Source organism: Equus caballus, chromosome 3, assembly GCF_041296265.1.
Source record: "Equus caballus isolate H_3958 breed thoroughbred chromosome 3, TB-T2T, whole genome shotgun sequence".
In the NCBI taxonomy this organism is placed as follows: domain Eukaryota; kingdom Metazoa; phylum Chordata; class Mammalia; order Perissodactyla; family Equidae; genus Equus; species Equus caballus.
This window is the reverse complement of record NC_091686.1, coordinates 4,166,049-4,180,048: the sequence shown is the minus strand read 5'-3', so window position 1 is coordinate 4,180,048 and position 14,000 is coordinate 4,166,049. Positions and strand designations below refer to the sequence as shown.

General features: G+C 48.1%; 1 long non-coding RNA gene across 1 annotated transcript; it reads left to right on the top strand.

Moving 5' to 3' along the window:
* Window positions 1-454: 454 nt before the first annotated feature.
* LOC111772746 (uncharacterized) lies at window positions 455-3,025 on the top strand. Its single transcript, XR_002806749.2, has 2 exons — window positions 455-696; window positions 1,198-3,025. It is a non-coding gene; the product is annotated as an uncharacterized lncRNA (long non-coding RNA).
* The last annotated feature ends 10,975 nt before the right edge of the window (window positions 3,026-14,000 follow it).

The window sequence follows — 14,000 nt, the reverse complement described above, 5'->3', positions numbered from 1 at the left end:
TTGTCTACTGAAAGGCAAGTTAACAACTTGTAAGGTACTCAGATCCCAGGAAAATGAATTTCAAGTCACTTCACACATAGAGGCATCTCAGAGCTGAAAGGAGCGCAAGGCCGAGGAGGAGCCAGGGAGTAAATGTGAGGAGACCCTCACTCTCAGGTCGCATGAGCACAGGGTCAGCAGCTGAGCAGACGCGCCCCCTTAAATTTAAGCCCTTGGCCCTTTGCCTCACTCTGATTCTGGCCCTGAGCTACCCTGTGTGTTAAGGAGGCTTTTAAAAGTGGTGGATAGGCTTTGAAATCACGAGAAGTTCTCTGATAAACTAGCTGACAAATTAACACAGAGAGACACTCTTCAGATTCTTTGCAGGCACCAGAGTTTTTTGACAGCTTTCTAGGCTGCAAAGGTAAAGGCTGAGGGCAGCCAGGCTTCCCCCACAAAGAGCCAGCCTCCCCAGGCACGCAGAAAGCATGAACATCTGGATGTTCCCCTTGCTTTCGGCTCAGCTGGGAGGCTCACTGAGGCTGTGTGCCAGGATGAGCTGGCACCTGATGGGCACGACGAAGGGACAGACCAGCTCCAGGGGGCGTCCCAGACCCGCCTGGTCCCGGGCAGGCTCCAGGGAGAAGAGAGCCGAGCAGGCCACGCAGACGCACAGACCCCTCCTTCCACCCGGGATGTTTGTCTCTGTTTCCACAGGTATTTATTTGTGTTTTTCTCTGACTGTTTTGCATGTCATTGAGAGTTAAAGAAGACGTATTGTACGTCCTAAAGAGAAGCACTAAAAATAATTTAGCTTATTTCTTTCATGTCTGAGTGTATTAATTCTTGCTTACATAAGGAAATACAAAAAAACAAACTGTAAACAAGGAATCATTTGGAATCAGATTATGCATGAATAATGACACACATTCTCATCTAAGATGTGGGGGAGGGAAATCTAGTTTTACTGCCAGTGGCTTTAAAAATGTTTTTCTTTTTCAAAGGAAATTACTCAGAATGTAATAAAAACATGGTTTCTGCTCTAAAAGGATTAATTTACCTTTTGTGTCATGAGAAAATAAATGCAATCAATACCTCAATTCCCCTCCCCTATGGAGAAAGACAATTTCCAAGTCTGAATCCTAGAGAATGGTCATTTAGCTCTGATTTCCTAATACTCAGATTCTGTTTCTCGTCTGATTTCTCTGTTCTTTCCAGAGCCTCAGATGACTTCTGGGGACCTTTGTTTCCTTCTCCAGCTCTGGGCCCTCTTCCTTTCCGGGCATTCCCCTTCTTTCCTGTGACCCCATCGTCCCTCACTAGCACCCAGAGACTGAGAAGCACAAGAAGCTCAACATGGACAAAGAAGCCAGTTAACCCTTGCGGGCTTGAAGATGGGTCTGCCCCGTCTCTAACTCCAGTGAGCCATGTGACCTGGGGCCTGTTACCTAACCTCACCATCCCTCACTTTCCTTACTTGCAAAAGAGAGGCAAAAACATCTGCCTGACAGAGCAAGTCTAAGGAATGAATGCATGAAAAGTGCACAGCATCTTGTGGGCCTCACTTTACGCATTTCGGCCATTGCTTCTTGCCTCATCTCCTTCATGCCTGGGTATAGGCATTCTGTTTAGAAGCAACCCTTTGTTCTACCTTCTGTCCTTCCCACAGGCACCAGCTGCCCCAAGGATATTTGAAAGGATCGTTCTCATTACCACTCTTTCCTTTGATTTTACCTTTATTGAATACCAGACTCAAGAGTTGGAAGGATCCTTTAAGATCCACTCATCTATTCATCCAACAAATATTTACAAAATGTCTACTGCATGTCAAGTACTGTTCCAGGCTCTGGAATAGAGATGTGAACAAAATACACAGACCCTGGCTCTTATGGTGCTTAACCTGTGGGCAGGCATTGAACAGTAGAACAATACATTACATGTAGGACAACAAACTTGTCTCAGTTTGACCAAGACTTGCCTAGGTTTAGCAATAAAGTCCTACATCCTGCGACTGTATCCTCAGTCCTGCCAAACTGGGAAGGTGGGTCACTCTAATTACAAATATGATGAAAGGAAAAGCTCCTGCGAATGCTTTCAACTAGAGACCTGACCCTGGCTTTGGGAGAGCTGAAGCAAGGACGTTGCCACAAAGGGTTTACTTATGAAGACAATCCTTGGGCTATGCTCCAAGGAGAACTGATGGGAAGCGGGATGCAGAGGCCAGGTAAGAAAGTCCTCTAAGGGCCAGGTGATGGTGGCTTGGGCATGGATGGAGAGTGCTCCTGGAGTAGAGCGGACAGGACAGGCCCAGACCGGTTAGAAGGCTGCCTCCCAGGTTCCTGGTGGAAGCACTTTGATAGGTGACAGGATCAGTTACTGAGAAGGAAAAGCCTAGCTCAGCAAGTCAAAGTTGTCACAGCGTCTGTGCCGCAGGCCCTGTGCCACCGGCAGGGCCTGCTCAGATGACTAAGGCATGGCACCCACTCTCCCGACAATCACAGGTTATAGATGAGCACGGACATACCCGCACATCACAATATAGTGTGGGAAGAGCCAGACTAGACGCATTTCTCAGAACGTAGCTCCATTGTTAAGCGATGCGTGACGGTATGGACATATATAAGAGGAGATTTGTTATAGGAATTGGCTCACGCAGTTATGGAGGCTGGGAGGTTCTACCATGTGCCATCTGCAAGTGGCGGAGCCAGGAGCACTGCTGGTGTGATTCAGTCCAAGTGCCAAGGCCTGAGAATCAGGGGCCGAGGGTGTGAGTCCTGGCCTGAGGCGGAAAGCTGGAGAGCCCGGAGCGCGGATGTCTGAGGGCAGGAGAAGACAGATGTGTCAGCTCAAGCAGGGAGTGAATTCACCCTTCCTCCATCTATTCGGGCCCTCAACAGACTGGGGGATGCCCATCCACACTGGGGAGGGCCATCTGCTTTACTGAGTTCACCAATTCAAATGCCTCTGAAACAGCCCCACAGACACACCCAGAAATAATGTTTTCCCAGCTCTCTGGGCATCCCTTAGCCCAGTCAAGTTGACGCATCACACCTCCCCTGACCCCTGAGGTGCAGCCATTTGCTTCATGGAACATGGATTATTGAGTCAGTAAGTATCAGGCACTGGGGACACATCAACAAAGACAGACAGACAGACAAGACAAACAACTAGTCACTTCTTTCATTAAAGCATATTATCTAGGACAAAAATTTTTAACATGGATTCCTAGGAGCCTCAGTTTTCGGTAGTTTCTCCAAGGCCTTCGTGACCTGAGAAAGCTCATAAGCACAGTGGAGTCTGGCTAACGGAGCTCGAATCCCAGCTGTCCCACTTCACAGCAACGTGACTCTGGGCGACATCTCAGCCCTCCCGTGCCTCTATTTCTTCGTGGGAACAATGGTCACACTGACCTCACGGGAATGTCGTAAGGATTCGGGGGCGCTGCACACAGAGCCTTCAGAATTGGGCTTGGCCTCGCAGGAAGCACTACGTGAGTGTTGACATAATTTTAAAATCAACTTTATTGAGATACAATTTTTTTACAACATAGTGATTCGACATTATCGATGTATAATTTATGCGCAGGAAACTGCACGCCTGTAAATTGTGCGGTGGGATGGGCTTTGACAGTGGTGTTCACATGGCGGAGCACTGCCACATCAAGAGGCAGCTTCACCTTACTGTGTTTATTTCCACTTCGTGGTATTGCTGTGGGAAGTCATGGGCCTTCCAAACAGTGCTGGGCATGTAATACACACTCAGGAAATGTGAGCTGTTTTTATCATTATCATTAGCTATGAAAAGTCACTCATTGGGAAGAGTTACCTAGAAGCTCAGACAAAAAAGGAAGCTCCAATGTAGGGCCGGAAAACAGCTGAAGGCTCCTCTGAGAAAGTGCTCGTGTAGTCCAGCCAGGCAGCAGAAGGAGAGTGTCATGCGTGGTCTGATCTGCCTCCTGTTTGGGCCCCAAAGGTCTCTGAACTTGACCCCTTCCTAAAGTCAGACGCACACACGGAGGGTGATCGCCAGGATTCTCAGAAGCATGCTGCTCCTTGGCCAGTCGAGGGTCTCAGAGGGGGAAAGCAGCCCCAGGGACAGGACCAGAGAGGTCATCGTCGAGAGAGAAACCCCTTTCCTTCCGCAGCGTTGGTGGAGCTGCCAGATCGCTGCCTCCCGTCTGCAGTCCCAGCTTCACGTTGTAACAAAATCGTGCCAAAAAAGCCAACAGTGTCGACTCCCAGGAAAACAAACACTAGAAGTAATTTTGTCAGGGCGGGAGCCTTGCAGAGGCTGGCTGCGCTGATGGATAAGGTATCTATTCACCTTTCATAAATGTCAGATGGGAAATAAAAAAGAAAGGATAATGAGGTCTCATTTCCACAGAAGCAAGTGTGTGCCTCCAGACTAACCGCTATACCGCTAACGAACATGCTGTTGAGATGCTTCCGCTGCGATTGTCGGAGGCGCAAAGAGCCTGAGCTCAAAGGACCTGATTTTCTTCCCCTCCTCTGCTCCTTTTAAAATATTTTAAATGGCCCGATGATTCAACATCTGTGCATTCATTCAGCACACATCTGAATAATGCCCACTGTGTGCAAGGCACTCCATCAGGGCTGGGGGGCAGCCTACCGGGCTGTTTTGTGAAGAGGCGAGGCTCTGGCGCCCAACAAGTTAGGATTTGAATTTTGCCCTCATCACCTGACACGTGGCTGTAAATGCTGCAAACCTCAACTGACTCATGCATCACGTAAAATGGAGATAACACCACCGTGTGTTGTAAGTTGTGGCTGGGGTTAAATGAGATAGTATAAGTAAGGTGTCTAATGGGGGATAGTGGTACTTATTATGAAGAAGGAGCAGGTCAAGGAGGAAGAAAGCAGTGAGAAGGAGGAGGAGGAAGGGGAGGGAAAGACAGCGGAAGAGGCAGAGAGAGTGGAGATGACAAAGGAGGGGAAAATAAACAAGGATGGAGACAAAGGAGAATGATGAGATGACATCTCTGTCGCATTGACCTCCGTATATGGTGAGCAAGGTGGACATAGACTCAATTTACTAGGCTGGAGTTGGTGACAGAGAGAGAAAGGAATGAGACACTTTAAAGCAGGCAACTACATCTTACAGTGGAGTTGGAAGGCAGAGGTCGGGGGAGGAGGAGAACAGAGGACGATCATTTCTGGAGTCCTTGATGGGTGGACAGACCAAATAGGTAGAGATGAGCAAGGAAAGGCATTCCAGCTGGAGGAAAGGCCTGAGCAAAAGCCTGGAGACTGGATTGTGCAGGCCGTGCTTATGGCCGGAGGAGGAGTCGCAGCTGGCTTGGCAGGTGGGGAGCGGTGCAGGCTGTGCAGCCGCCATTCACCTGCACTCTGGAGACCTCAAATGCTTTGTTCGGAAGGTGGTTGGAAGTTCTGAATGAGAAGGCAATTCCAGAGGTAGAAATCCAAAGTGAAAGAAATAATTCCAAAGTAAGGACGAGTATTCTATAAAGGGCGGTCAATTTCTTTACTGTGGAGAGAGTGATGCTCTCTTACCTCTATAATGCATTTTACTTCTTTCAAAAGCAACGCTTCATGAATTGTTGTAGTTAATTCCAACAATCCTGTAGTGGATAGAATGGTGGCCCCCAAAATCACAAGTTACACCCTAATTCCAGCAATCTGTGGATGTGACCTTAGTCGGAACAAAAGAGTCTTTGCAGAAGTAAGTAAATTAAGGATTTTGAGATTAGATCGTCCTGGGTTATACAGGTGGGCCCTAAATCCAATGACAAGTGTCCTTTTAAGAGACGTACAGAGGCGAGACAGACAGGGAGAAGAGAAGGCCACGCGAAGGAGGAGGGATGCAGCCACAAGCCAAGGAATGCCTGGAGCCGCCAGAAGCTGGAAGCGGCAAGGAAGGATTGTCCCCAAGAGCCTTCGGAGGGAGTGCGGCCCTGCCAACACCTGGGTTTCAGACTCGCGGCCTCCAAACCAGTAAGATCATACATTTCTGTAGTTTTCAGCCACCAAATTTGTGGTAATTTGTTAGGAAGCTCCAGCAAACCTTAGATTATAATACAGACCCTTTGAGAAGGGCAGAGGAGGGATCCTATATTCCTCTGTGGCCAGTGAGAGAGAGAGGCCGGCTTTCACGGAGGTCCAGTAAAGCGGGAGCCACTTGGACCCAGGGATCTTTTCAGTGCATTGGCGTGCCCGAGTGTAGCCCATGGGATCATGAGAGGTTAGGAAGGCTGGTGAGCAAACCCCGAGGTCATCCCTGTGAGTGGCTGAGAGAAGAAGACTTCTTGGAGAAGTGGGGCTTGAAAGAAGAGGTGGAGGGCGGGCTGGAAGGACATTCGGAAGCTGGACTAGGACAAGCCAGGGCAGAAGGGTGGTGGACGCAGCCGGAACCCAGCAAATGGCAGGAGGTGTGATCAGAAAAGACCTTGAACTGTAGGCTAAGAAACTTGTTCTCTGGCCTGTCACAAAGCCGTTTACCAAAGGATTCTGTGGGTTAGCACAGGATTCATGCATTCTACATTAACTGAGTTGTCATTCACTAGCCTTGTGAAGGACCACCAGACACCTGCTGATCGAGCAAAGCTAAGTTTACCAGACCTACTGCGGTCACGGACACCACCCCCTGGCAGGATCTCAGTATAGGGACAGTCGGAGAAGGTACTGCTAGGGCTTTGGGGTCAAGGCTGGGTGATCTCAAGGTGAGTTTTACAAGGGAGGACACTGGTGGGAACTGGGTAGTTTATAACAAAGTAGTTTTGGATTGGTGGGTAGAGTGAGGCAAGGGTCTGGAAGCAACCTCGATGAGCAAGCTGTTAGTCTGAAAAACTAAGCGTGTTAGTGGGTTCACAGGAGCAGGTTTACCCTGGAGCTAGAAGCTAAGTTATTTTTGCTTGGTCCCAGTACTGTTTAGCATAGGCAGAGGAAAGCACGGTTGTTTAAGTTCTCACAACAAATGTTAACTGAGTGAGGATCCACCATGTCACAGGCACTGCTCTAGGCCTGTGTGTGTGCATGCGTACGTGTGTATATATCTCTATATATGTACGTGCATGTATGTATGTGTGTGTCTCTCTCTACAGATGTGTGTATATATACTTCTATGTATATGTATGTTTAGCCCCACCTTCACAAAGCTTGAATTCCGATGGGAGTGTCGGGGAGGACAGAAAATAGAATACTCAATAAATACATACATACAGAACACTGCATTTCAGAAAGTGCTAAGTTTTAAGGGAAAAAAATAAAGCAGGAAAAGAAGATAACTGTGATGGGGCAAGAGGAAGGAACAACGGTTTTCATGCATTGTGGGAAAAATTGTCCTGGGCCCGCACAGGCTTGGAGAGCGCTGGGTTACACAGTCAGAAAGACTCCATCACCCCCAGAACGTCTAGAAGTCTTATGTTCGCCAGCGTTTATTAAGAGACTCCAAGAAGAGAATGAAACTTGCAGCATTTCCTAACTGGATTTGGCTTCTTAGCCTCACCCTCACTGAACCTGTCCAGGGACCTTTATAGCCTTGGGAATATGTTTAAGAAAGACCCCTACAGGAAAGGAGGCCCCCCCTGCTTGAAGAAACTGAAAGCCGGCTGGGGAGGTGTCGGCGTGGTGATCCGAGGCTTGGGCTGGTGTGGAAAGCAGGCGTGGAGAAGCGATGGAGCCGTCAGAGACTGGGGTGGTGAGGCTGGGAGAGGGCGCCAAGCCATGAGCTTCTTCCCATCAGTGCCGCCAGAGCACGGGGACCACTCCACCCGGGAGATGAAGAAACGCATCTCAATTTTTTTTCTTTCTGTTCCTGTCACAGAATTGGGCTTAATATTTGTCGAACGAATAGAGAGATGTAGTAGATTGGAGAAGGAAACTGGGTGGATGGCATTAAAATTTAACCAGTTTATGGCAAACGAAGGGGTTGCACATTTTAAAATCCCCAATTGCAAATCTGCAGACCCTTCTTCTTCCCTTCACTGCCTTCCCTCTCCAAGCAGGAGTTCCAGCTTAGTCTACTATTCTTTCTAAGTCCCTTAGGGGTGTCTGTGTACCTGTGAATCCAGCCCCATGATGCCTGAGGGGGATGACAACTTTGTTGAGGCTCTCCAGACTGACCCCACAACCCCTGCACCCCAGCCTCGCCCGGCAGCAGCCCACCTGCTGGACGCTGCTGCTCAAACACTGGGTTGAATAGCAGATGGAGCCGGGACCTGGGTGGCTGCTTCCTCCCCAAACTGCCCTGGCCAGCTCCAGCCACTAGGACACGTCACAGCTTCCAGAAAAAGCTCCTTCACCTTTGCAAGCCCACCTGGCCCCTGACATTACAGGACTTCACAAAGCTGTCTGGTTCCCTACGACATCGATGTCAGCCTCTTCTCTCCCCCTCAGGCTTGGGATACAGGCCAGTTTTCTTCTCTCTGCTCTGCTCTTTCTGTGGCCTCTCTGTCCTGGTTTGCAATCTGGCCCCACTTGGGACCACTTCAGGCCTTCAGACAGGTTTAAATGTCCTCAAACCTCAGTGAGGGGAGGGGACGATTCAGGGTAACTTTTCTCCCCAAAGGCTTCTCTGACTTTATGTAAATTTGGGGGTACAAATAGAAGAAAAAAGTTGCCCAGTTCTATCCTGCTGCATCCAGGCCCCAAGTGAAAACGTCTGAGAAACGTTGAGCAGTTCAGGACATAACTGCATCCATCAACCGCATCTGGGCCTCAGGCCCGTCACGCGCCTGTGAGGGCTCACTTCCAGCACACTCGACACGTGTGCCTTCCTCAGACTGGACCAGGAAACTGCCCAGCCTCGGCCCCCGGGTCTGCGGGTGGGCTTGCAGGCCCGCCAGGGAGACGGTCGTCGAGTTTCCCTCCAGTTCTGAGCCTCCAGCCTCCCGCCAGGCAGTGCTCAGCTCCACGGGCTCCCGAATCACCCTCCTTAGAAACAGTGTGTTCCGAGAGTTTTTCAAGCTTGCCGTAAAAACATGGAATTATTTTTTTTTAATTTGAAATTCATTTTCGGTCTTCCTTTATAGATCTGTCATTTATACAATGGCTGGAAAACTTTCTAAAATCAGATATAATTTATGAGCCCCTTCTTTTTGGCATAATGTCATTTTTTACATTAAAATGATAATGACTAGAGGGATCAGATGTGTCTCTCCCTGGGTTGGGGGGGGTAGATGGTGCGTGGGGTGCTGTTCTGGTTTTTATGAAAGAAATCCCAGGATGCCTGTGCTCAGCCCCCACCAGGGGCTTTCATGAAAGAAAGAAAATAGCAAACATGTATTTTTCACATCTTTGAAGTGAGAATAGCAGTGAAAATCAGCTTATGCCCCTTATAAGAGAGTAAGACCTTGGCAAATAGTTCGTGATACCAGGTACACATGAAAATTTCAAATTGAACTTGATTCTCAAAAAAAATCCTCTGAAGTAGATGAGGGCAACAGCGTGTTGAGCAGTGGTTCTCGGCCCAGCCTGCACATTAGAATTGCTTGGAGGAAGATTTTTCAAAATACAGATTGCCAGTGGGGCTGGCCCTGTGGCGCAGTGGTTACATTCCTGCACTCTGCTTCAGCGGCCTGGGGTTCTCTGCTTCCGATCCTGAGTGTGGACCTATACGTACCACTCATCAAGCCATGCTGTGGGGCATCACAAATATAAAGTAGAGGAAGACGGGCACAGATGTCAGCTAAGAGCCAGTCTTCCTCAGCAAAAAGAGGAGGATTGACAGTGGATGTTAGCTCTTCCTCAAAAGAAAAAATATAGATTGCCAGGCCCTTCCCCTCATTCTGGTTTAATTGTTGTGGCATTGGGTGCAGGCACAGGTATTTTTTTTAAGCGTTTCAGATGAATCTAATGTGCATCCTGGGCTAAGAACATGGGAACAGTTGCCCTCGGAAGTTGGGGTTCTGATCCCAGTCAACAGAGCTGGTACATTGCATGATCTTGGGTCAATAATAAAAGCTAATGCTTACTTGCTCTTTACCACGGGCCAGTGCTGTTCCAAGCTCTTTCCACATACTGACGCCTCTTAATAATCTATATGGCAGGGCCGGTCCCTTGGCCGAGTGGTTAAGTTCACGCACTCCACTGCAGCCGCCCAGGGTTTGGCCAGTTTGGATCGTGGGCACGGACCTAGCACTGCTCATCAAGATGGCATCCCATATAGCACAACCAGAAGGACCTACAGTTAGAATATACAACTATGTACTGGGGAGTTTTGGGGAGAAGAAGAAGAAAAAAAAAGATTGGCAACAGATGTTAGCTCAGAGCCAATCTTAAAGAAAAAAAAAACTCTATGTGGTAGGTACAGCTATTATTATCCTGTTTCTCAGATGAAGAAACCGAGGCTCAGAGAGGTTAAGTAACTTATCTAAAGTCAAGCAGCCGGTAATTGACTGAGGTGGGATTTGATCCCAGACAGCCTGAGCTGGGGGTCCAAGCTCTACCTGCTATGCCGGCTGACTTCCTAAAGAGGCTCTAAATATCTGTTTCTAAGTAGTGTAAGTATTAATTAGTCTGCTAACCTATACAATGGGGTAAAGTGAGCTAGGAGATTTTTAAAACTCCGTGGTTATGGGGTCTTCATTTTAAAGATGGTGAAAATGAGTCCCAGAGAAATGAGGCATCTTGCTGCCACCACTCAGCAACCAAGTCAGGCAGAGGCAGTTCTCCAGTCTGGGTCTCCTGCGTCCTGGTGCAGAATTCTTTCCCGACCTCACAGCGACACAAGTCGGAGGAGTTCACCTCTAAAACATGCTACAGGAAATTAAACTCCTCCATGAAAAAACTCAAAAACCCAGGTTTAAAATTAAAAAAACCCAGGTTTAAAATCGCGACACAAATCTTAAACCTGTGTGCTTCCAGGTGTCTTCCAGGAGACAGACTAAAGCGACATTCAATCAAACTCAAGTTCGGTGGAGCGCCTCCTCTTTATGGAAGCCCGATCTACAGGCTGAGAGAGACGGAAGAGGAGAAAAAAGCATGGTCTTGTCTTCACTGCAGAAAACACTCTAGAATGTTAAACACGAGGGGGACAAAGCTCTCCCTTCCCCTCTATGCCAGGATCATGGCCTCCTTCAGCTTGTCTCTGCCTGTCTCTTTCCAGTTCCTCTCAAGATGAGAAGTTGTTGTTTAAGGCAATTGAAGGCTCCATTTCTTGGAGGGTGTGGTCGCCATGTTAAAAAGGTGTTGGGCCTTGCCCAGCCTTTCTTTCCTGTCATCTTCCCGCAGTGGACAGAGGACAACCGTCTGCCTCCGTCCCTCCACATGCATGCTGGAGTGTCCTGCTCCTTTTGCAGGTCCCTGTACCGAGCAGCGGTCCAGGAGGCAGTCAGAGGTGCTGATTTGGATTCTCAGCCCAAAGTCCAGGGCTGTGATGTCAGTAGGAGAACACTTTACAACCTCAAGAGTCTGAAGACATGCGCTCTCACCCCAAATTTCCAGAAACTCAATGTTAAAGAGCATCCTTCCAGCCATCTGCTCTCTCCCGGCCCTCGTGTCATGTGAGTCATCGAGATGACTAATGTTACACCGTGATAAGTAGCATTATCCTAAATGTACCCTGTGAGGGCGTCAACTGAGCAAACATCAAGAGAGAATCATTGCTTCAGGTTTTGCCCTGGAAACTGTCACTTAGCGCTTATACAGATCAGTGGCTACTAGCTTCCAAGCAAGCTCAGACATTTGGTCTTAGATATTTAGACGATTAAAAAGGGGAAATTAATTAATTTCCTTTCCTAAGAAAGAAAACTTACAAGGAGGAGAAGGAAGAAAAAGAAAAAAAAGTGGTTCTGGGCCATCCACCACCTCTTTAGAAACAACATTTTTATAAGCTAAATGCAAATGAATAAAAAACCATTTTAAAAAACATTTGGATTGAAAGCCCCTGAAAACACTCATGGGCTTAACACTCTAAGGGGAAATGGGCCCAGCACCAAATGCATTGTGGTTTTGGCCAAGCCCAGGGGAGGTGCTCTGGCCTGTGTGCATCACACACCTGCTCAGTCACCTCCCTGACCACCTCCCTTTCACTCTCTGCACTCCTGGGAATCCGCTCCCAGCTTGGGTGGTGTGGTGGGCATTGGGAGCTGTGGGACCCCAAGGTGGCTCCAGCATCTCACTGCCACCCAGCCAGAATTCATGAGTTTTGAAGACATGACCAAAGTGCAGGAAGGGGCAGATTTGGCCAGGATGGCCTCTTGCCTCTCCACTGTAGATAAACACCAGAAGCCAATGGCTCGACCTCTTCCCTGAGCTTACAAAAGATGGCTTCTGAGCAAGGACAGCATTAAACCCAGACTCAGCAATAGATTTGCTACCTGGAAATAGTATGAAGCGGGCTCCTGGGCCTCTGGTCTGCGTATCTGACAGATTTTGAAGGGCCTACTCTCATAAACATGGGCTTATGGATGGACAGTCAATAGCCATCCTTTCTTCAGCACTAGTAGCTGCCGGGCACGTTATGAAGGACTCGACCCTTATCAACTACCTTATCAAAGTGATTATCAGACGAGAATTGTTAGCCCCAAGAGTTCAGTGACTTGTCCAAGGTCTCAAGTCTGATTTCTGTTAGGGAAGAAGAGGGCAGGAGCCAACTTGTCAAGCTATAATGCCACAGTCCTAGTATCTTTAACCGCTTCATTAGAGCATTATTTAAAATGTAAATTTAAAGTAAGTGTAGCCACCATCAGCAACTCCAAATGGTCCATTTACAGAAATAATCACGGGGGGATGGGCCCCCATCATCTCTTAGAAAGGACTTCTAGATAAACTCTTATCTGGTTTGTGGATCTGGGCAATACGCTATCATTTCAGTACCGATCTGAGAAAACCGTGATTAGATATGTAAATGTGTTGGAGGAAAAAAAGAGAAATATTGTAATTACTTCTCTATCCCTGCCTCAAAGAAGTGTAGATGATCAAAGTGTGTCTATGCCACAAGAAACATTGCTCTTTTTCCTGAGTTATCTTTCTCTCTCATACATATCAATAGCATTGGCCCTTGTCACTTTGTAGTAATTAATCTCATAATTGTCTGTCTCTGTGGCTTGAGTCTGAAGACAGAGGCCCTATCTGATGGCCATTGTGCCCCTAGTTTGGGTTGGGCGTCTTTAAGGCCCCTTGCTCAAGGATGACAGGTATGCGGCATGCATGCTTTCTTCCAGCTTCCCACGCTGTGGAAGACATTACTAATCAACTACTGCCCTGAGCCTCTTGCTGGTCACAGAATTCTTCAAGATAGACCTGTGGGTAGTCACTATCAGCTCACCACAGACGACAGGAAAAGTGGGACCCTTTCTACAGGCCTGTTTTAATGCTTAAATATGAAGCTTTCTTCAGATAGGATGGGCTCTGGAACCACGAGAACACTGAGGTAACGTGAGGTAATGGTAGCGGCTCCCAAATCAACATCTCTCCTCTGCTGAGGGCAGGTCCGGGGAGGGGGGGGTTCATCAAAGAAGAGACATGGGCAAGTGACCCACGGTGGGTGACCTTACAGGGGATTCTTCAGTCTGGAGCTAACAGTCCAAGTTTCCTTCAGTGATGAGGTTTGAGATGTGAGACTAAGAGGAGTCAAAGATTATGGGAAAACTTCTCTGCTGAAATGAAACCATCACCCAGAGGCGGCTCCAGAGCTTCCTGGCCCACGGGGTTCTGGCGTCCGCTCATCTCAGATGGGTCTCTAACCTTTATCTTACACACCAACAAAGTTCTCTTTTTAGTGAAACTAGTCTGAGCCCTAACTAATTCACACTGCAATAAAAGCCATCGAAAATTGACAACGTGATTTTAGTCAACATTTTTGGCATTTGTGTTGCTTTCAAGCTTTACTTGTACGGCTAACAAGCCGTGTTTCGGCAGAGCCCTCCACACCCCCACGTCTGGCTGGAGGGCTGGAAGGGACACGACTGGATGGCTTTGGAGTTCTGTGGCATTTGCTCCACTACCCTTTTACTCAGTGATGACTCGGCCGTGAGGGATTGGTTCTTTCCCCAGGTTCTTAAATCAGAGATTTGTCTTTCTCAACTGTAAAGCAGACACTCA